Source organism: Pezoporus occidentalis, unplaced genomic scaffold (genome assembly GCF_034315485.1).
Source record: "Pezoporus occidentalis ecotype Australia unplaced genomic scaffold, CSIRO_AGI_Poc_V1 ctg145, whole genome shotgun sequence".
NCBI lineage: Eukaryota > Metazoa > Chordata > Aves > Psittaciformes > Psittacidae > Pezoporus > Pezoporus occidentalis.
In genome coordinates this window covers 2,705,758-2,729,733 of record NW_026913263.1, presented here as the reverse complement: position 1 = coordinate 2,729,733, position 23,976 = coordinate 2,705,758, and the positions used below count along the sequence as shown (strand labels likewise).

General features: G+C 47.3%; 1 long non-coding RNA gene across 2 annotated transcripts; it reads left to right on the top strand.

Annotated features, from left to right (window-relative positions):
- The first annotated feature begins 302 nt into the window (after positions 1-302).
- Positions 303-23,621, top strand: LOC134159410 (uncharacterized). Of its 2 annotated transcripts, none has more exons than XR_009963140.1 (3): positions 303-1,828; positions 18,558-18,781; positions 23,081-23,621. It is a non-coding gene; the product is annotated as an uncharacterized LOC134159410 (long non-coding RNA). The 2 variants fall into 2 exon arrangements; XR_009963139.1 differs by having other exon boundaries at positions 21,656-23,606.
- The last annotated feature ends 355 nt before the right edge of the window (positions 23,622-23,976 follow it).

Below are 23,976 nucleotides of genomic sequence, written 5' to 3'. Positions count from 1 at the left end.
GGAGTACTAATTCCTGTAAGTCTATACTAACTGCAAGAAAGGAGAAGAAAAATGACTGTGTTTTCTTCCTCAGCTTGCGAAACAATTTCGCATCAGACAGGATTTGGCAGAGTACTGCCTCTCAGCCTCACATCCCTCAGCCAGCCGAGAGCCAGCTTGGGCACTTTGAGGCAAGAGTGGTTTTTGTAACAGGTACAGAGTTTTGAAGAGAGCAATTTTAAAGCTCACTCTTACTTGACTCGTGTCTTGCACGTAGTCACAATATGTAGTTACTAGAAGGTGCTTACTAGGAGAGTGAGTGGGGACACTAGCAAGAAGTTTGCCTGACCCTCCTTTATCACTCACTTTGAGGATGCTGTTTGCCTTACGTAAACATCGTGATCTGAGTAGCTTCAAGAGGAAGGCAGTCTTAAACCAGAGCCTAATGGCAGACTCGCGGTCAACTCCAGAGTGTTACTAAGCTCTGAGGTAGGAAATGGGATGGAGTTCTGCCCCCATGTACTCCTCATGGGGCCCTGAAAAAGTAGACAGAGCTTTACAAGGCAGGCTGTGGGATCTGGGGTTTAGTAGGGCTAGATGGTTTTTTAAACACTGTTTGCTTCCTGCTTACTAGGAATTTAAGACAGCACTGCTTAAGAAGTCTTGATGCTTAGATCTTAAACAATTCAGCTCATTCCAGCGGTATAATGCTGAAGTCACCATTAAGAAACAGCCTTTCATCTGTGGGTGTCATTAAACTACATGTAGATTCACAGACTGGTTTGGGTTGGAAGGTATCATAAGGGTCATCTAGTTCCAACCCCCTGTCACGGGCAGGGACACCTTCCACTAAGTTTCAGTTTTTCTGTAGATAAATGATTAAACTAAGGCTGTGGTATTTACCCTGAGCCTGTCGAACAGTTAGGATAGGAAGAGTCTTGGTCTTTTGATAACACCAGGGCAGTGCTTCAAATTACTGGTTCAGTTTGCTCCTGAAAAGTGCTGGTTTTACCACTGGCTTTCAGTTAGTGTTACATGCCTTAAGTATTTACATACTTACATAATAATTAGCACTTGAAGTTAAAAAATACGTGATGTTTCAGGTTACTGCTGTCCCTCTCCCCCTGACATCAGCATTTGACTCCCTACCCTGAAGCTTTGTATCACATCAGTTACTTTAAAAAATGAGGAAACACAGTGACATTCTACCATGTAGATACCTGACAAGTGTCCTTAGAGCAGAGTTAATGTGTTTGAACCTAAGGGATCACTCCAGTGCTGATTCAATCTCAGTTTTAACAACGTAAGTCCCATATGTTTGATTTATAGTATGTTGATAGTATTTTTTCCTTCTCCTTCTGCTATTAATTGACCATGGTACTTAACTGGAGAGGGACAGAGGGAATACGTGTTTTGTGGCAAGAGGCACCAAAGCTGTTGTACTCTGCCAGCATTATTTGCACTGCAAGAGGCTGCAGAGCTTATCTGCATCAACATCTGCCACAGCAGGTTCCATCCCACAAAAATCTGATAATCCTTCTTTATCCTGATAACATTAGCTTTTCACCACATTGCAAGGCTGAGGGATGAGGTACATTAGTCTGCTCTGGTGCTGGAATTCAGAAACTTCTGGTTTTGTATTTAGAAGTGCATGTGGAGTCTGAAGCCTGAGGAGCATGTGCTTTCTACACAAACGTCATTCAAGGTTGGCAGCTGAGACACAGCAACCTTGGCTACAATAAGGAGATCTCCAAGTGGAGCACAACTCTCAACTTTTCCTGTCAGACTTCTCTACAATCTGTGCTATCAATTGGACACTGCAGTAATGCTTCTTCAGAGTTTGATTTGGGTGAATTTATTTAACCTTGTACATGACAGGAATTGCGCAGAGCTAAAGAGCAAGGGAGTGACATTAACTTGACCCTCATCTTGGAATTCTGCTGGAGGAACATGTCCTTGTGAGTGCACTGAGATAGCTCTGGGACCAAAAGAGTGGAGGAAAAGTTGGGAAAAAGGGTGTCTTGTCTGCCCTGCCATTTTCCTCCCTTTGGAGATACTGCCAGAGTTTACATGCTGAAGATGAAGTAAATACTAATAAAGCTGCCATTAATTAAAATTTATGAGGGCTTCAGTGGGTTAATTAAATGGTATTTAAGGATGTTAATTGTGGCAATATATTACCATCATCCAGCAGGGCTCAGGAGAAAGTAGCATGAAGTGCCATGCAAATGTCGTTTGCCACACTGCAGAAGGAGGATTTCAGACTACGCCAAGGGACAGCACATTAGCAGTCCAAGGGGGAAGAGAGAGCCTGTCCTGAGAGCGAGCAGGCTTGCCTTGTCTGGAGAGAGATGGCAGCTACAGTGGGCAAGGGAGAAGCAATGACTGCCTAGGAATATGTTAAAGGCAGAGTAGCATGTAGTAAAGAAGATACAAGCTGAGGGGATAGCACTGGTGTGAAAACTCAGCTGGCTCACCCAAATTTAGCTTGGATGTCACTGTGTTTTGGAAGAGTCTTTGGAGACTGGTACCTTAGATCTGTGTGCCAGTTAGATTCAGCAGAGGAAGCTTTAGCTGGCTGAAAGGCCTGTGTGTTGCAGTGGTACGGGAAGGCAAGAGTCAACTACCCTGGGAGCCTCTGATGATACTAGTTTTCTAAAGCCCATTCCGTTCTGATGATTTGTCCAAGTCTTTGCTAAGTAAGTTGCAAGAGGGGAAAAAAAAGGTTACCTTCCAGCCATGTGGGAGGTGGATGAGAAGCCATAGAAAGTGCCATATAGAAATTGAAACGGAGGGAAAAAAATGGCCCTGTGACAGGGTCACATTGATTTCTGCAGATGCCTGTGAAGGGTTGCTGGTGAAGATGTTCTCTTTCCATTTTACCAGTTCACCATATGGGCTCAGGTGTAAGTTACCTTCAGTGCTTCCTTTTCCTCTTATCCCCCTTCTCTCAAGCATGTTTTGCCCAGTATTCCTTGAAACAGAACTTGATTCACAGGTTTGTAGCCTTTATCTAGCCTCATGCCATCAGCAGTTAGCTCCTTTCATGGAGTTTTAATGAATTGTATGCTTTTAAGACAGTATTTTCTTCAGGAGAAAAGCAAGAGTCAAAAATTACTGTATATATCTCTACCATTAGCAATATTTAGTCCCTTTTCCCCACTTCTGAATTCAGAACTGCACGTATTTTCCCCCACACAGTCAATGTTGAGGGCGAGCCAGAAAAAGAGTTCCCCCTCCCCAGGCACAAGCCATCGTCTATATTGAGATCTGAATTTTCCAAGGGAGTGGATGTGATCCTGACATCTGGATTTAATCCAGACTCAAATTCCAGGCTTAGATCTGAGAACTTCCACCTCCGGTCTTCTTAGAGAGAACTTAGTTTACCTTTTAAGGCAAAATTCAAGGGTTGTGATAGCTGCATAGTGAGAATTCTTCCCATGCTGAATTTCTTCAGCAGATTTTCCTCATTTGGACCCAGTGTTGTCTTTACATGATCTCGTTCTTTGTAGGACCCTCTAATCGATGCAGTTGACCAAGCTGGAAGAGCTGCTGAATGCTGAGGCATATGTGACCTGTTGCAGAGTGGCCGAGCAGCTCCCCTCTGCCACAGACTCAGGCCAGGCAAGCTTCTTACCCATCTCATACAAACAGCCACTGAGCTGTTCCTCTCCCCAGTGTAATGGATATCTTTTGAAATCCAAGACCTGCTGGTAGCTCCCCACAAGGGTGTTGGGTCAGAACACTTTTGCCTATCTGCAAGGCCTCAGGTGCTGCCCATTGATGCAGAGGAATTTGGTCTCTTGGCAAAGTCTCATTACAGGGGAATGACTCACGCTTAGTCGGGACAGCAGAAGCTGTTGCCACCCTCATACAAGGTACCCTGCCCTTCTGCTGAAAGGCACCACTCCCACACTGGGGCTGCTGTGGTCTTACAGCCCATCTGATGAACGCATCCAGCAGTGGTTTATCTTAATTCCAGAATATCTCCCTGACATTCTTCCAGTTGCTTCAGATGTGGAAAGTCGCAGGGCAGTCTTTTTTTCATTTTGCATCCTCGAGTTTGTTTTGCTTTGTTTAGCACACGGCAGGAAATGATGCACATATCCTTCTAGCTACTGTGAGCTTTGCTGCACTTGCAGTGATTTGCATTCACACCCTTGTTTGCTCCTCTCTCACGCGGTTCTCCTCCTCTTACAAAGAATCAGTGTATTTTTAGTTAGGATTATTGCTGGGCTTCAGATTGGCATTTTGCTTGCATATGTCAGCCTTCATTTCTCCTCATTAGCTACTCAAATAAAGACACCATCTTCTATGTCCAATTTTGGAGCTTAAACTCTCTACATAGTCAGCAGAGAGCAGAAGTACCTTAGAAAAAGTAAATCTGAGCACTTCCTATATGCAGGTGAGAGAGGGTGGGGAAAGGGCATAGCTCTGGTCAAAGCTCTCTGTAGCTCTCTGTAAACTGGAGTTGCCAGAAAGGAATGAAATAGATAGCCTGCTCCTCTCTATATAGGGAAGACAGCTGACAGAGGAGAGAAAGAAGTGGGTGTCTCTTCTTCATCTGAATGTAAATGTTCCAGGCCCAGACAGTGACGCTCAATACTATATATACTCATGCGTATAGTAAAGCGTCTTTGCTACACAAGGTAGCTGTAGTGAGCACTTACTGCTGCATTAATGACGGCATTGGCAGGAATGTAGAAGTCAGAGCAGAGGCAGAATTGTAAAAGTCCTTGAAAACAAGAAATTCCACAGGAGTGAAAAATGCTGTGCTGGAGCCTATGGGCTTTTAGAGCTATGTCAATGTTAGGCCTTTTATGTCAAGCAGAAATTAAGGGCACACCTTGTTCTCTTCCTCTTACGCTGTACAAATGTTCTGTTTTTTGTTGAGGTAGAGTTAATTTTCTTCAGAGGCGCTTGTATGGGGCTATTGTGGATTTGGGATGAAAATAGTGTTGATAACACAGGGATGCTTTAGTCATTGCTGACCAGTGCTTTGCATAGCGTCAGGGGCTTTGCTGTTTCTCACACTGCCCTGCCAGCAAGTAGGGGGTGCTGGAGAAGTTGGGAGGGGACAACCCCGAGTGATGAAAGGTATGTTCCCCACCAGGTGACATTAAACTCAGCAATGAGCCTGGGGGGTGGAGGTTGGCTGGGGCTGCTGATGCTCAGGGACTGGCTGGGCATTGGTCAGGTGGTGGTGAGCAGTTGTTTTCTTTTACATCACTTGTTTTTCCTCTCTTTGTTGTGTGTGGTGTGTCCTTTTTTGTTTTTATTTTTTTAATGACTAAACCATCTTTATCTCAAGCCACAAGTTTTTTCACCTTTACCCTTCTGATTCCTTCTTCTGTGCTACTGGGGTGGAGGGACAGAGTGGCTCTGTGGGGATTAGCTGCCTACTGGGTTAAACCATGACAAAAAAATCATCTCTCTGACTTGTGTACCTGTCCATGGGCCCATCACAGCCACTGTACAAGGCAGTAGCATATTCAAGTGCTCTCACTCCTCTCCAGTCACCGCAGACTCAATTTGACACAGTAAGTTAAATCCTTTGTATAAATTGATGTAGTTTTGTTTGTCAAATGGACATTCCCTCACTAGACAGGTGAATCAGTATTGCCTGCAGATGTATATGCTACCTTTCTTTTTCCAAGTGTAGCAATGCAAGTAAGATTTCCTTTTCAGACAGGAAATAGGGATAAAGGCATCCTGTGAAGTCCTAATAGTTTCTGATTTATTTTGGGCAGGTGAAGATGATGGGATTTCAAAAGGCTGTCACCTTAAAATGTCTGTCATAGGTACAGTACCGCTACAAGCAAAGCTGGTTGTTCTGGTTTGTTTCAGCAAAGGCTTATTCTCTTATGCAGCCGGTATTTCAATTTCCTCTGCAAGGATTGATATTTCAGTGAAGTAAGGAGAAGCAGAAGCATTTCAGAATGAAATAACCTGCTGATGACATAAGAAGGTGGGGGGAAATCCCCTTCCTGACTAGACCTAAGCTGGGAGTTCCTGTGTGGGTGTTATCCCATGAGCGAGTACCCAATGAGGCAACAGAACGCTTCTTTTACCTGGGTGGCTTTTCTTCGTATCCAGCTATTCCATAGCATTAGATATTGCTGCTCTTGAGACAGTCTTAAGGACTGTCTTGGAGAAAACAAGCAATAGAAGGAAGTGTAAAGCAGTTTTCATCTTTTATTGTTTCCATCAATGGTCAGATGAAGAATTAGTTGTTATAGTTAATATTATGCTGCTATAGTTGTACAGTCAGAATTACCTCCTTGACAGAAATAATCCAAAGGGTTGAGAGGGAAGTGGCCAAGCAGTAGAGAGAGGAAGGATGCCTCACACTGCAAACGGAGATGTTCCAGGCATGAAAATAGCAAGAAGGTGTGTGGTAACAGGGGGTATGAAACATCACAGAGCCAAACCCACTCCTGTGAGTGGGAGGAGAGTCTGTGTAACACCACAGCCTGTGTGGCACAGCAGAAGGCTGGAAGGATGAGCTACAGCTCTTTGGTGTCCAAGGAGTAACTTCCTCTGCCCATCTTTCCTTTTGGTGTGTTCTGCCCATGGGGTTGCTGTGCTATTTTGCAATAGTTGTTGTTGCTTAACCTTTGAGGTGCAAGATGTATTATTCCTGCCCATGCTTTAAAGATTATAGATAAAGTTAGAGGGTGGTGATAAGGTATTAAAGTAAGAGTGTCAGTAATAAGGAAGAAGAGGCCGGTGCTGAAACATTGAGGGAGGAAATTAGCACATCGTATCTCCAAATCTGAACTTGGGAGCTGCAGCCCAGAGAAGCTTTGTGACATATTAAGGTTATTGGAGTGTACAAGCCTTCCATTCCCTGTTTGCCTTTGCACTGAACTCTTCAAAAGCCTGGCAAGGGTTTGCTCTGTTTGCTCAGTCTTACAAACAGCCCAAGTCACGCAAAGCTCTGGGCTCTACTTTCAAGGCTCCTGGGCCACTCTGCCTGCCAAGCAGCACAGGCGGTACCAGGAGGAGAACTAGTGAGGATCAGGCAAGGCAGCTGGGATGGGAGGTTTCTTGGAGTGCTGTGACCTTGCTGGCAGCCTTTTCTGCATGTAGTTTATTTGATCTGATGGCTCTGCAGCTGCTTTGAACAACATTCCAGCTGAGATTGGCGGGGTTAGAGGGGGCTCAAAGGAGGAAGTCGTCTCTGACTTGGTGTGCTGAGCAAACCTAGTCTTGTCAGGTGCTGTCTTGGGGTGATGACAATGGTTAGAAAATGTGTTGCTCTCGTACCACTAGGAAACGTAAAGAACCTGGAGTCTTCTTTTCAGGAATCCCTCCACTTAATCGGGCAAGATGCATGTGCTTGCTTCTGGAAATGCACTTTGACCCAGCCCAGGGCAAAGATGATAAAAGCTGATTCTAGGGAATGTCCTAGAAAGAGATGGAAGTCAAACACTGTGTGACAAAAAAAGTTGAAAGGAATCAGCTGAGGAATTAAGACTGAAATGACAAAAATACAAATTTGAGGTTAAGTCATTCACTCTTTTGCCTGGTTTCTCACGTTGCACTGATTGTAAGAGCAAACCAAGGAGGAGCAGAGGGTTATTGCTGGCTTAGTATTAGAGATGGCTCGTGATTGACCTGTGTGTTGCAGTTTTATGTAGAGCTCTGCTCCTCTTATGGAGCATTTACATACATTAGAAAATTTAGTCTCTTCAGACGTGCCCAAAACTTCAACAGTCATCCCACAGACTCATAGAACTAGAGTGCAGTTGTGATTGTTGGGGTTTTTTTAAATACTTCCAATCTTATTTTTAAAGACCTCTAATGACAAGTCTCTTCTTCAAAGTTCTGATGTGAGAAAGCAATTCAGAGTTCTTGTTCTTAAAAGGTTGCACCTTGTTTCCAGTGTGAAATGTCATAATGTGCTCATTAAAAAAACACTATAAAAAATCAACATTAGGACAGGAGAGCTCTCCTGAGCCAGCCCCTCTTAGCACTGCTAAGAGATGATTGATCACACAGGGAGAAAGTACCAAGCCATGTGAGAATATGGTGTGGAGGGGTAGTGGCTCTACATGGGGAGGTAAAGAGGTATTTTGGGGTGAAGTGGAACTGTTTCTCTCCAGCAGTCAGTAGTAGCAGCCAGCTTTCAGATGAACTCCACTGCACAAAGCCATTGCTGGGATGCTCAGGTTTAAGCAATGACTGAACTGTTTCCCCAAAAGCCTTGATGGCAGTTTTGTATTTCAGTTGTTTGGCACTTTGAAGTCCGCACCTACAGCTGGCATGGATTATTCCAGTGTTTAACAAGTAGAGAGGTGGTTGGGTTGCCCTGCAACCTTTTCCCCAGCCCGTTCACTGTTTAAAGGTTAATTCTTCTGCTTCTCATGCAGTATGCTGAGCAATCTCTTGGAAGCAGCAGTTTTGGCAAGAGATGTCATGTTGAGCAACACACACTTACAGGCCAGGCTCTAAGATAGGAAGCAGATATTCATTCTGTCCAACCTGCAGCACAAATAAGAGCCTGTGGTAGAGTGTGGGACACCTGAGGGGGAGGAACCACCTTGTCAGCCACAAAACAGGAGCCAAAAACTCTAATATGTGAAGGTGTGCAAACCTGGATCCTTGTGCTTGCTTGTGCTGAAATCCAGAAGGATCCTCATGGCTTGCATGGTGCCTGGTCTTGCACTTTGGTAGGAAGGAGGGAGAGGGGAGGCTGGTGCTTGGCACAGCAAACAACTGTGCTGCTTTTCTGAGGGCAAGTGGAGCTCTGGCTTCCCTTGTGAGCTTTTGGGACCTTGGCTTGCTGTGTACTACCTGTGCTCTCTGTACTGCTGTCTCAGAAAGGTGGTAACTTCTCCTGTGTTTGCTTAAGTTTGGTTCCCAAACCCTCATGTCTCTTCCACAGCAAAGAACCTGTCAAGATTATTTACCATGAAGGACAATGAGATTTTGAGCAAGTAATTCAGATTTAAAGCTCCAGTTACAAGAGCAAATAAACTAGAGCTGCTTCCTAAGCTTGTGTTTTAATTGGAAGAAGTGATTTCAGTATATCCTTTCCAAAGTCCTTGCCCTGTCTCTTGGGCTTGATAGCCAGTGACCTAGTTTTCATGGAAAGATCTCGTAGCAGTGCAGTTCCTCACCCAGCTGCACTTGGATGGGTATGCTGATGGTGCCTGGAGTTTGATTGCTCTGCTACTCAAAGCTTCCTTGGGTAGAAATACAGGTTTATGTTTACTTGGCAGCTTTTCTCCTTTCTGCTTATTCTGGTTAAATTGTATGGAGTCTTGTCTGTTCGCCGGTGTGCTGTCAGTTGTGCATGTTGCTGAACACAATGCCTTTGGGGGTGGTAGTGGGTACAAGTGACGCTTTAATAAGGGCTCCTGAAGACATGGCTTTAGCACAATGCTGCCCCCGTCTCCCAAGAATTGTCAGTTTAGGGCTTATTAGTCACACATCCCTCCTTTGAAACAGCTATTTTTAATGCTCCTGTTGTGCGAAGCCCTGTTAGGTTTTGCCATTTTTGCTGATGGTGTCTGCTTTTTAGTTGCTCAGGTGGCAGAAGTGGGGCTAGAAAACTCAGTCAGCATTATCTCAGATTATCTCCCTGTCACCAGTGGATTTAAGCAGATCAAAGCATTCATAGGGATCATGTGTAGGTGCAAACCACAGCTAGCTGTAAAGACCAGGGCAGATCATACACACCTAAACTGTCTCTTCTCCCAGGCACCAACCATCCATGCCCTAGCCCCAGCCAGTCTCTGCCACCCTGTTGACAGAGGGGTTCTCTGATGCCATAGTGAGGGACAGGTCTTTGCCAAGTGAACAACCTGGCCCTACTGGCACACTGCAACATCAGGCCCTTTTCTCCACTGGCCTTGATGCCCTCTGCAGCACTGTCTCAGGGCTGTGTGACTGTCAGACCAGGATGTTAATGTACCTCTCTGTGCAAGCTGAGGCAGTGCATGAGGAGGAGCTGGTAGCTGTTAGCTTCTCCCAGAGGCATCAGGGAATGAAGTGAGTTGGGTAGCACACCCCAGCACAGAGGGCTGTGGGGCAGAAAAGCAGGGTTGCAGGTGAAGCACAGTGCAGGGAGCTGGGGCTCAGCTGCCAGCAGGATTTGGTGCTGCTCCTCTGTTGGAGCCTCATGTCTGTCTACCCTTGGGCTGTTGCTCTCTTCTATTTCATGGTTTATGTGAGTCTGGGCAGTGGCTAGTCAACTCTGGACACCTTGGAGGAGGAGGTGGGGGCAAACTGGTGTGTCTGCTGGCTAAAAGCTTGACAGAGAGCAGGCTGGGTTAGGCTAGCATCTGGCATTACCTCTGGCCTGCTTCTGGGCTTACGGAGCTACTTTATCTGTCATGTTTGCCATGACAGATGGGGTTTCTTCAGGATTAATTAAGGATCATAACTGTGACCTAGTTACCAGACTTGCACTATTGTTCCTGGAGCTCTCTGAGCCACCAGGCTGTTTGAGAGAGCTTCTTACCCGTGTCTCCTCTGGTTACTCGCTCCTTATATCCCTCTGGGACTGACTGTGAGCCCCAGGCAGGATCACGTTACAGTAATTTCTCTAATAGATTCTTGCTTTACCCCTGGGTTGGTAGCTCGCTGCTTCCTGCTTGCAGCCCACCACTAGCTGTAGGGATTAGATATGCTGGCATACATCTTTCAGCGTTCTCTCCTGCTTGGGAGAGGGGGCTGGAGGTCAGGAGAGATCAACTGCAAGATTAGAAAGGATGGTGCTGAAGGCATCTTGAGATAGTCCAGTTCTGTGCCTCCATGCCTTAAACCATACTGATGCTGAGGAGCTATCCCAGGATACTTCTCTTGGCTAATCAAATCCTTCTTATTTCCAATTTCTGCTTTGTTGTAGCAAGCCTTTAGGAATTCTCCGCATAAAGGAGCAGAAATGACTAGAACTTGAGAAGTAAAACTGAGTTCAAGCGCTTCTAACCCTGCTCCTTTCCTGACACATTTTCAGGTAGAGCACTGTTCCAGCTGGGAACAACTCAGTGTCTGTTCCTGTGGCCTGCAGACCTGCTACAACCAGATCCTTCCTTTGGCTGGGGAGGGGCTGCATGACAGGGATCATGATGGGGACTTGTCCCCTTCCCATCTTCCTGCTCTCTCCTTCTTTCCCTTTGCTGCTTGTTTGATGGCAGCTCGCCTTGCCTGGTGGATTGAACCTCACACAGCTGGGCCACTGCACCAGCTTGCAGCGTTGTGCACATGGCATGTTTACTGCTCACATGAGGAGGGTTTGTGTTCCCTAAGCTCCCCTTTGTCCTCCATGGAGGTGGTCCTAAACTAGCCTGATGTTCTGCTCAGGGTCTGATCATGTCCCCAGTGGGATTCCAGCAGCTCCTGCTGATTTCAGACAGGAAGAGCATAAAGGAGGCTGTAGAGTGGGACTCCTGAGAAACAGCACTTCACTGTCCCCAGAAGCACGCGCAGTGGGGGAACTGCTTGGCTTTTCTTCTCTGCCTCAGAAAACATCTCTCGTGTTCCAGTGACCTGCTTATTATGTAGGTCATCGTCAGCTGGAAAGGAAAAACAATTTCAAAAGTAGGAGAAATCTAGCAGGGCTCCTCCACTGAGCAGCTCCTTCTGGAAAAGCAGGGGAAGCTGCCCTGGGGGAGGTGGCAGGCACTGTGGCCTTTCCTCTTCCATCCACCCTGGCCAGAGCGGTTGGAGAGGGGAAACTGCAGCTGGAGAGATGTGTGATATCCTGAAAGCAAGCAGACCGGTGTGCCCCTTAATGGGGGAACAGTGCATTAAGGCCGACAATAGGAACTGGAGTGGTCAGGGGTTGTTTGTTCTTTAATGACTTTCTTGGGCTTGGTTTTTGTAAGTAGGAGGTTGTTTCTGCTGGTCTTACGTTGGTTGTGTGTCTGCACAGTGGAGACCTGTGCCACGTGTGCTGGAGGAGCAGTCCCTGCTGGGAGACAAGCCTGTCCCTCCAGAGGTAGAAAGGGGACACAGAAAAAAGCAAATGCCTCTGGATGCCAAAAGTAAAACTGGGACTTGAACCGAAACTCATCTCACTGGTATGCCAGTGCCATTACCCTTGGGCTGTTCCACTTTGCTCATTGCAGAGCTGATACCTTGTGATACCCACTGAGAAAAGAGAAAGCCTTTAGCATAAACTCGTGGCTGGAACCTAAGCAAGGGACAGATTGCCTTGTGAAGAAGAGGTTGGGTGAAATCCAACTTCACTCATAATTGTCTCTCATGCAATAACTCTTATGATCCTTCACTATACTCGCTTCTCTCCCAAATCCCCTAAATATCAGCTGGAACACAGGCACCCTGTGTCCTGGCTACTTCCCACTTGGGGTTGTGTGTGTTTGCTGGCCAGCCAGCAGGCAGGAAGAGAGCTACAGCTTCTCCTTTGCATGTGGTTTGCCTCTCTACCTGCTCACTGAGGGGCTTCTCTTTCCTTTCAAAACATGCAGAAATGCTGGTTTTGAGCTGATACAACACGATCTTGTAATTGTTACCTTCCAAAATGAGGTTACAATATGCTGCCTTTCTAGTGATGAAAAGGTGTATGGGGAAGGTGTGTTGTGCAGTGAGCAAAGGGCTCTCCCCCCCTCTGCCTTGCTGTTTGCTGGATCCCCTCCCTAGGTCCCCATCACAGCTACTTTACGGCTCACTGGAGCAGGGCTGGTGAGCATCCTCTTGCTGGGCATTTGTGCTCTTGTGGCATTCACCCATGCTAAGGCTGAGTGTCTGAAGCTGCTCCAGTTCCAGGAGGCTTCTGGCACAGACCCTTGTGCTTGAAGGTGCGACTGGCCTTTTCCCAGAATACAGGTTCTTGCAGAGCTGCTCACTTTGTGCTCATCTCCTGCAGCCTTTGCTCGTCACTCTATACCAGCATCTGCTGTGCTGTCTAGATAAAGCACAACTGTCTGTGACTGGACTGTCTGCCCTCCTCAGCATCTTGATCTTGGTGGTTTCTGTTTCATATATGAAGATCTGTCTGTGGATCCCAGTTCTCCTGCTGTCTAACCCCAGGGGAGGCAGGCCTTGTCTCATCACACCACAGCAGTCCAGAGAAGTCAATGCAGGAAGCAATACAGCAATGACACTTTGAACAGAATGACACTTTTCACTTATAATAAAAAGACGTCTCCCATGCTTTGTGCACCCACATGGAGCAGAGTATTAGGAAAGCAGGCAGGTATCTTAACTGGAGGCAGTGCCATGCGATCTGCCAGTATACCACAGACAGCTTCGAAGTCTTATTCAAGGTATAGGATTAGGGTAAGTTCCTAGGATACGATTTTCTGTTTTAGACAGGGCACAGTGCCCTGAGGCTGGGATTGTCACGTTGGCTTGATGGATCCTTGCACAATGAGGCTGCTGCGTGCTGCAGACAGCAGAGTGCTGGAGCTGTCATGTCCTTGTGGTGAGGAGGTCTAGGATAGCCTGTCCTCTTTGCCTGGAGGAAGGCTTTGATTAGAAGCTGTCTCATAAATGTGGGGTTATTGAATGAGTTGTTCCTTCAGTGCGTATGAGCCATCTCCATGTACGTGCCAAGTGCATGTGTTCTGGGCATGCATGCAGTTGGTCATCCAGGTTTTTCCTTATCAAGCTTTTTCTAATTTCTCCCTGCATGGAGCAATTCTCCAGCAATTTTAAACGCAGCAGCAGGGGTGAGTCAGGCACATCTTGTCAAGGCTGCCCTATTTTTTATCTCTTTGGTTTTATTATAAATTGAATCCACGTGTCACAGGGCACAGCGCTGTTCCCAGCACGACTGGTGGCAAGAAATAGCTACCCAGGAATGGTATGTATTGTGTGGTAGCTGGGGAGAACTTCCTGTTCCCAATATCTCCAGCCTGTCTGGGGCTTGCTGCCTTGAAATTGTGGAACTTAATTAAAGGATGATTAGGCTGTGGAAATACCATTTTAGCCACTGATTAATTGAGTTTACTTGTGTTTGTCTCATTGTCTTCAGAAGTTGGTGAGGCCATAAATTTAGCAAGATGGAGTGTCTGAATCAGGTTTTTAAATGGGAAACAAGGCAACCTGATGTTGTAAGAATGGTGATGCTTCCCTGAGGGAGTAAAGGGCATTATGGTCCACACATAAACCAGTCCTGAGGTACTTGAGGGCAGGTTGAGTCCTGTGCAGGCAGACTGGGGTTCCTGCACCTCTTTGGAAAGTATCTGGTGTTGCTCTGGGTAAGAGAGGAGGTTAGGTGGCCCTTGGACTTCACTTCTCAAGATAGAGGCGTCGGAACACTCAGCCTAGCCTGGGGCTCTGCCCAGCTTTCTGTTGTGAGAGCACATCTCCCATCTATTCAACTTGGTTTAGCTCATCTCATGATGAGTCTTGATATTGTTTAATGCAGATTTGCACCCAGAGGACAACACTATAGCCTCAGTTGTTGCCAAACTTGCGGGTGGTGGAAGAGCTGTACTGGAACGTAAGCACCAGCCTGGGTGTAGAATAATAATTAGGGCTGCTACCCATAGCTGTCCCCCCAGTTACTTGTCTTCAAAGCTCCAATTGTCCTATGAATGAAGCAACTTTCATTTGAATTAATTTCAAAGTAGAGGGTGTTTGAAGGAGTAAAACACTGTGGCTGTTTGTGCCGCAGTGAGATCACCGCAACTTGGGGTTGCTTTCTTGCGTGTGCCCTCAAGCCAGTGCTCAGGTCTGGCTTCCACCTATGGGATGGTACAGCAGCTCCAGCCCAGACCTGGGCTGCCAGGGCAGGAGTGAGGAGCACAGTTATGGCCACTGCAGCTTGGAGTGGGACCGTGCAAGAGCTGGGTTTACAGCTCTCTTGTGCTGGGTGAGGTCATGTTGGGGGTACAAGAAAATAGACCAGTGTCCCAGTATGAATCAGCCATCCCTTTACATAGAGCCACTGCTTCTCCAGTGGTACCAGGCAGTCCTGCAGGGTGGTGGGTGCAGGGATAAAGGACTGACTTTCCTCTTGTGACAGGAGCGTTTATGCTGGGCAGTTGTGGCTGGCTACTGTTTGTGAGAAAAGAACAAGGCTCCAGAGTTGGACTGAAGAGCTTCCCTGCTGTTTCTTGGTTTGGAGGGCCAGGCTGTATCCCTGGGACTTGAGAAGACAGGGCTACAAACAACAGTTTCCTGATTTGGTGTCTTTTCACATTTGGCACTGCAATTCTCTTGCGTTGTAAAGGATTTTTGCTAGGCTATTATATGATTCACTGCTGGCTTCCTGTTCCGTCTCTTTTAAGCTGAATTTCATGATGACATACAGTTGTGCTTTGGTTGTGCTACTACCTGCCAGAGGCTTTGAATGTGGTGGCCATGCTTCACTTCAATGAAAAGCTCAAAGAACAGTAAAGCTTTTAAATGTCCCTGGAAATCTCTGAAACCACACAGCCAGTGGTCAGAGCCCTTACAATACACTGACCAAGAGGGAGGCTGTAGCAGACTCAAACCATAGCAGCCATGAGGGAAAAAAACAACCCCAAACACGGAGAAACTAATTTTCAAAATCCTAAATCCATGCTGGAGCAGGTTTCCTTAGGTCTGTTGTTGAGGGAGTTCCCTGCATGGCACAGGAAACAAAATTGCTCACAGATTAGAAACCAAAGGAGTGAAAGAACGTGTCTGGATCGCCCACAGCTATTTGCCAGTAGTGCCAGGTGGACAAAGGTTAAACATTAATTTCTATCTAGTATCTTGTCCCTTTTTTTCACTGGCCCAGTGCTAGTTCAGTACACTATCTGGAGGGTGATACAGCACACAGAGCACGGGGGGGAAAGGTGCTTTTGGGGGAGGATGTAGTGTGAACATCCACCTTTGTGGAGGGATATCCTGCCAGGCCAGGGCTGCTGTTGCCAGTTAGACCAAATGCCACTGAGCGTGCACTGCTGCAGAGTCCACCTCAGGGCAGGTGGCAAGCATGGGCAGGAGGATTTGGCCTCGGCAGCCACGGCTCATTCCTGTGTGGAGTTACCCTGCTGCAGTCCATGCCATCCATTATGGACGGTGGTACCTTCAGACAGATGAGAAGATGAGGGCTCAGGCAGTGTTACAACTCCTGCCCGAGGATTCTCCAAGCCCATCAGTATGAGTCACTGCTTATTTACCAAACACACACAAAACGCATGGTATCAATACTGAGTAACACTTACTCGCAGATGTTTGGACATCAGGCTGTTTGCAGAGCAGAGTAGTTGCACAATCTGTGTATGTAGTCACCCACTCCTAAGAAAACCAGATATCTCAGCCTGTCCACCTAACCGATTGCTTTAGCCCAATGACCTCACTTGCTTTTACTATGTAGAGGATTTGATTTTCCTACTGCAAAGGTCATTTAGCATCCATGCCCTTAGTATCATCTTTCCACTTCCTCTACTGCATAAAAGCATTAGGCCAAAAGCTGTAAGAGCATCACGTCTGCACAGCTGCACTTCACTTGGGAAGGGATAATCTAAAAGATATGTTTAACTTGAACCAATTTAATGAGTTTACTAATGATGTTTTTTTTTAATGTTAAAGCCTTTTCCCTATGGTCTAAGCCCAGAGCAACCACTGTGAGTGCTCATATCATCAGCAGAGCTCAGACCAACCACAGCTCAGAGCAGGGGCAGTGTTCGGTCCTGTATCACACTGAACAAGGGCATTCACCTATGCAAGAGCTTGTGGTGTGTTGGCACTGGGAACCTTTAGCTTATAATTATGTCATCTGGAGATGAGTTACAGGTACGTTGTCACAGCAGCAAGGACTTGTTCCTGTACCTGTGCAAGAAACATGTATAAAGCCGTTAACAGTCAAATCATGCTTTTGCTGTTTGATTGAAGTTAGAAGAACAGGGTATCCCGCTCCAGAGGTGTTGCAGAAAATTTGCTCTAGCATAGTCCTGAGCTAAGATAACAGACAACAGGGAGGTGGAAGTGGTTGTTGGGCTAGAACAAGAGAGCTGGGAGTCCTTGTTTATAATCAGTGTAAATAAGCCACGAGGGAAGATTCTCAGACTGGGTCATTTTTTGCCATGACACCAATGATTGCAACATCAGTGTGACTAATGCCATGCATGGGATTTATCTGAGACGTCTGTTTTGTCCGAGGTTAGACTGTTGACACAGTGTGTTGTAATACTTGTAATTACAAACAAGCAGCAGAGCAGCCCTCTGTGGAGGTGTCTGCCCTCTTTGGAGATGGTGGCCTGTCTTCTGCTCAGGCTCATAAGAAACAGAAGGAAGAACTAAACACAGGAGATGCTTTGAGGAACAAGCCTATAAAATCTCACACCACCAGGTGAGGAAGCTTTGTTTTGTGCAAATGAAATTGAGCCTCAAATACCTAAGTCTTGGTTGACTGTATGTGACAGAAGTCAGACCAAACATCCACCCAGCTAGCAGCAGACACTAAGGGAAAATCCTGGTGGGCGCTATGTTCCTGGCAATCCCCTGAGCCAGAGGATACAGCTCAGGAGATAAAAGTGCTGGTGAGCCCATTGTGCCTTTATGAACTTGCTTGGCTGAGATCCAGAGCTTGGCAATGAGTTAGACAGTTCTGTATCATTTGGAAATGAACTTCCTTCAGAGAAATCAGCATTGTGTGTTCAATGTCAGCTGCACTTTCCTGCCCTCTGAACATTAGGATAGCATATCACACTGTCATAAAACTTGCTGGTCTTTACAGCTCACAGTTTGAAAAGCATAAGGTTTCATTTTGGCTAAGTATTCTGTAACATCAACAGGCTGCATTTCTGACATCTTTTGCCCTGGTGTAAGTATTTATGGTAACTGTATTATGCTGGAGGGTTTTTTTGCTGAAGGTCAGGGCAGTTGCAGATAAAACAGCCCATCCCTCCCAGTTCTGATTAGAGAAACCACCTCTGGAGGGAATCTGAATTTAGTAACTAAGGTATAACACAGATCACTACTGCTACCACCAATGATAATAATGATAAAGGAAATAACAAGGGAAGAGAATACATCATGACAGCCCGACCAAGCTCTGACCGAACTACCTCCTGGGCAACGTGCTGTGGTAGGAATACCTCTTTGGTCTTTGGGTCAGGTGTCCCCTGGCTCTGCCAACCCTGACTGTCCAAAAGGTTGACTTAGCAAGTGAGGTGCTTCCCCTCTGCCTTAGTTTGGGTCAGGTGTCCTGTCTCTCTGCTTCCTCCTGGCTTCCCCTCCTCCCTGGCAAGTCCTCCTGGCCAAACCTAAACATCACTATCAGCTCTGTTCCCAGTTATAAGCCCTTGTGGTCCACCTAGGTTTGTGATAAGGACTGTCCTGCATGGCAAAAACACTGGGTGCTCTTAGCATGCATTTCTCCTACGCCCTGAAATCACAGTCTCTCTTCAGGTGAATATAAAATACTAAAAACGGTGTAATAAAAATATCAGGAGTTGGAAATAACTGTCCTGGTACCTCAGCTCTCCTTAGCACAGTATTCAGCCACTGCAGAGTCTGTGCTTTGCAGAGGTACTGTCTTCTGTGAATGAAGCACTTGGCTTGAATCAGTGCTTGGCCATTCTCCAGCACCTGGTTCAGTGTGGCGCTTCCAGGGAAGCCGCTCACACAGGAGAAGTTTCAGTGGATCACTTCCTCATTCTGCTCTTCTGCTTCTACTTGCATAGGCTAAAAGTTACCCTGAGCTTGAAAACTCAGCAGCAGCCACGTGGCCCTTGAACTGGTATAACTATGAATGCAGCTATGGTGGAGGCTGTGGAGCCTGCTCGCATCGCTGCTCCTTCTGTGCAGTGGGGGGTATTCAGGAAACCAAGCAACCCTCGAGGAGCAGTAGAGTGTGATATTCCCCCTTTCTCCTCATGGCTGCCTGAAACATCCCAAAGCAAAGCAGGTACTTTCCATTCAGCTGGGATATTAGGCTGTGTAGATTAAACACGTATGTATTCAGCAGGCTGAGTAGGAGGGTTTTGTGTATGTCTCTCTTTAGGCTGGCCAGGACTTTGTCATATTCTGCCTCCCCTTCCCAGATGCTTCCTTCTGTGCTTCAATAAAGTGGGATATGGCATCACTTTTGGTTTTGTCTTTGGAAGAGTCAACGAATGAGAAGAGCAAAAGCCAGCTATGTAGAACACATTCCTCTGCTGTGACTGCGAAAAAGTCTCTACTTCAGATACAGGCATCCGCTGTTTGCATTGCTCATCTTCCTGGCAGGGGTTATGGGCTCTGTCTGCCTCACTTGATTCAAGCCTGACCTTTCTGATCTTTCTATTTTTGAGATACTGGATATCCTGTCCCTTCCTCCCACAGATCCTGGATTCCAGCTGCTTCTCATGTCTCCAAGAGTTGTAACGGGTCAAGGTACAGTGATAGACAAGAATGCTTTTGTTCTTGACAGGACTTGGTTTATCCACCAGGTGCATTGCAGACCGGGCATTGTGCTGAAAGGCACAGGCAGAGGAATGTGTCCTCCAAGAGGGAGTAAACCTGACCAAGAAATGCAGGGCTGGGTGATCTGTGGTGGCAAATAGATTCTTCTGAGAATGCCTGAGGTACTGCAGTGGCTTCCCCTACGCCTCAGGATGACGCAGAGCAGAACATCTCGAACTCGCTGCAGCACCTCTCTTCTTTTGACTTGTCCATCTTCCTGGACCAGCTCCTTTCTTTCCCTTTCTGCTTTTGCAAGAGAGACTGGAAGGAGTCACTTCCTGGAGGTAGAGAGGGGAGAGGTGGCTGTGATCACTGGGCCCTGGCTCTCCACCCCAAAGCTTCTTGCTCCTTGGCTTGTGTTGATGCCTGGTGAGTTTCACCCTTGGAGCAAGCCTAAATCGCTGAGGATTTTCCAGAGATAAGTGTAAGCCAAAAGGTGAATATGGGCATTCTCAAGGGTCAGAATGTGTGAGGAACTGACTTGTTAGCTCAATCTGTGTTTTGGGTGGGGAATTCACATCCATTTGCAAAGGTCTGAAGCTAGACAGTGAAATCCCCTCTGCTCCTTCCATTTCCCAGCACTTAATGCAGCATTAAAGCTCTGTTACAGCGTTTTGAAGGACGCATGTTTAGATATAAACCATTCTATAGAGGAAATAGTGTACCGTAAGGTTTGTGCTGCTAGAAAATTTCCCTCTGTTGACAGGCTCTTCATTAACTGGCATCATAGCAGCAAGCCTGCTGTTTCCAAACTTAGCCAAGGCTTAGAACAGTTTGTTAGGGAACAGTAACCTGGGACTCTAACAAGGTGAGCTCAGGGGTTGTTCTGGGCTATCAGCTATCTGCTGGGCCTTTGTCACCTTTGAAATAGCCTCCCGTTACAGAGCTCACAAACTGCTGCCTCACACTGGGCTGTAAGAGAGAGAAGCAGGAGCTCAGATACTGGGTACCATAGATGGATTCTCTGCATTGATCCTGCTGGCATGAAGAGGATTTATGCCACACAAAGGCTTGCTGCAACATGTTTCAACAAGGGAAACCCTTTCCCCTTGCTTGGCAGAAGTATTCATACCCCTTTGGAAAAGTTAGCTTGCTTCCAGGGAAGCTTTTCCAGTTCAAGGACAGATCTTGGGGCATATGAGTCTTTGATCCCAAATCTTTAAATGCTGGCCTGAAGGACTTTTATCAGTATGTGGCAGTGCCTGGAGCATTGGGTCAGTGCAGTTTATGTCAAACACGTAAAGCTGGCTCAGGCAAAACTTGCCACTTCTCTGAATCCAGAGAGGGTATTTCAGGGCAAATTTCTTCTTGTACCCCTTTCCCTTTCTCATCAAATGCAAGAAACAGAAGTGAAAATGTCTTCCTCCCATGCAACTCCTCCAGGGCTAGAGAAGCCAAAGGATGAAAGGCACAATGCAGCCAGTGCCGGGGAGGGAGCACACCAGAAGGCTGGAGCACATCCCAGTACCACATGGCTGCAGCACAAGGGTGTCTGGTCGCTGTGACAAAGGTTATGACAACACGTATCAGGCACAGCTTGACTGTCCTGGTGTGCTGGGCTGAGCTGTATGCTGGGCTCCTCCAAAAGTGGATTTGTGCTGAAAACAGTGCTGATGACACAGGATGTTTTCACTGCTGCTGACAAGTGCTTACACAGCATCAAGGCCTTTCCTGTTCCTCACCACCAGCGAGTAGACTGGGTGTGCACAAGAAGCCAGGAGGGGACACGGCTGGGACAGCTGACCCCAACTGGCCCAAGGGATACCCCATACTGTATGATGTTATGCTCAGTATCTAAAGCTGGGGGAAGAAGAAGGAAGGGGGGGGATGTTTGGAGTGGTGGCGTTTGTCTTTGCAAGCAACCATTATGTGTGATGGAGCCTGGCTTTCCTGGAGATGGCTGAACACAGTCTGTGTTCATGGGAACAGGCTGTCCATGGGTAATGGGGAATGAATTCCATATTTTGCATTGCTTGTGCCAGAGGCTTTTGTTTTAGCTGTTGAACTGTCTGTATCTCAACCCATGAGTTTTCTCACTTTTACCCTTCTGATTCTCTCCACCATCCCCCCAGTGGGGAGTGAGTGAGTGAGTGTGGGGCTGAGCTGCCGCTGAGGTTAAACCAAGGCACCTTTAAAGAAGAAGCTCTTGACCCTGTAGGGAGGGGGTTGATTCAAAATGTTTACAGAGCAAAACTGACCTTGTTGCTTTCATTCCTGCATTTGGAACAGCAAAGAAAAGCAGAGGAACCAAAGCAAGGAAGGGGGATTGCGCACCTCCTGTTTCTTTCATTTCCTTTGCACAATTCTCATAGTGTTTTACTTCTAATTGATCCTACAGAGCAGCCCCTGGGAGACTGGAAATCTGGGAGAGGAGCATCGCCTGTTCCCTCACAGAAGCAGTGCTCTTCAACTCACTGAGCCTTTCTCTATCTAGAGACGAAATGGGCAGCAAACGGGAAGAGAATTCTGTTTTCTTGCATTCATTCAGCTTGGGAAACAGACTTCCCCAGACTGCTGGACAGCCCAGAGGGAAATCAAGGGGACCAGAAGGGACCTCATCAGGGTACCGCACAGAGAAGGGTGAAGCAATGTCTGGCTGAGGAAGGATCCCTCCATGCCAGCACTAAGGGCACTGGCTGCACCCCCACCCTTGCTGGTCCTCATTCTGCCAAAGCTTGTGAAGCCAGAGCTCAAGAGCCACCGGCACAGCAAAGACCACAAGGGCATTTCTGCAGGTGCCAGAGGTGCCCAGCTGGAAAGCTTCCCAAATCGGCACCGGGATGTGCCACGCTGCAGCTGTCCATGCTCCTCCCTGCGGACCCACTGCTGGCTGCAAGCGGACACAGCACAGTCCTCTCCCTGCCTACAGCCCTTCAAGAGAGCTTCATGGACTGCTGGGCTCTGGAGTCCCACCAGCGGTGGCTCTGCAGGGAAAAGCAGCAAGGGCTCTTCAGCCACGTCTCCCCTTGCCGCTCCCTTCTGCCAGGTCATGAATGCCACACTGCGATGTCACTGCCTTGCAGCCAGGGCACCACAGTGGTGTTTGAGAATGTCCCCTGGGAACCTGCAGTTGGCACCACTTGGTGCAGTCAACCCTCGGCTGGTGTGTGACAGGACGAGTCCTGGCTCGCCAGAGCAACGGCTGCAGAAGTCAAGCCCAAATGAGAGCAGAGTTTCACCAGCATCTCCAGTTGTCCCGTCCTCTTTGGACAGTGAAAAACACTGTTCCATAGCTCTGCACCTTTAACATTCCCACTTGTCACTTAGTGCTCTTAAGTAAGATAGACGTTCCAGCACGTGTCATGGTAGCACCAAGAGGTCAGCAAAGGCTGAGCTCCTGTTGGCACTACACAGAAGAGCAGCCAGACACCGCTTTCTCTCTCTGAGGATGAGATGTTGGAAGAGAAATCGATCCATGCAGCCGATCAGTGGTGGGCAGTGGGCTGCACTGACTCTCCAGTTCTGTGTGCCTCCAACTGGCTGGGAAATACAAAGTACTGCTGTGCCCTCAGGCAGTCAAATTCACTGCAGAAAGGCCTAGCTTTAGTAATTCTACAAGCTGTTCAGGGAGGAGAGGGAAGCTGCCAGGGGAGATGGTTAAGTGGATGCCACAGAATTAGTGCTGGTTGAAACCAGGGCCGCTCTGACTTTCTGCAAACAGATGTATCTTTCCGTTCAGCATGCAAAGGCAGCAAATGCAACAGATACAAGTTTTGTTCTGTGGTGTGCCCTCGTCACGTTGATCTGCTCTTCCTCTCTGCAGGAATTGTGTGGAAAGGAGAGCAGACGGCCACCCTGCATCTTCAGGAGGTGCAAGGCCACTGGGAGTGCAAAGCTTTAGAAGGACCAGAGGATTGCGTGCTTCCCTGTGCTGACCAAACTTGGTGCTTTTGTGTGCTTTGGTGCAACTAGAAAGGTCAGTGTCCTGCTGCCCACTCTGTTAAGTGTGGATCCTTTTGGCTCCTCCCATGTAACACTGTGTGGAAAATCAACACCCTTCAGTAGGGGCAGACCGATACCCTTCTCTAATGCACAGAGTGAGGGCCCAAACTGCATATTTTGAGATAAAGATTTTTAACAAGATTATAGACTTAAACGTTAAGGCCAAACGTGGCCCAGCCAAATGATCAGTACTGTTTGGGAAGCAGCCTAATGGAGAGAGAGGAAGAACCCAAAGCTCACTCCTTTGGCACTGTTGTGGTTCATTAGATGGCTGGTGCTGGACTGTACAGCATCACCCGCCCCAGCCAGGCCTGCCCCTGCCCCAGTGCCTGTGTGGCAATGCCCCTGCCACGCACATGGCCCCAAAGGTCTCAGCTTCACTCCAGTGAACCCAGTTAGTGCTTTCTAGTACCAGCCTTTGTGCACTTTGGGTTCTGGGTTGACGCAATGCTGAGTTCAGTGAAGTCTGAACTCCACTCACCCCTGCAGGCAACAGCAGAGAAAGTTCAGTCCCTGAAAGCAGCCACCTGTCCTCACCCAGCAGGATCAGCAGAGCTGGAGCCAATGGTACTGAGCTATTTTAAAGGTGGGTTTGATCCACATTCATGTAACAGATTTGAAGAACTTACAGTGGCTTAAGACACTAGAACCAACATAAGGGGCCAACTTTGCAGATGCCCAGAAAGCTGCTGGTGGGATTCTGGCTGGATTTAGCTT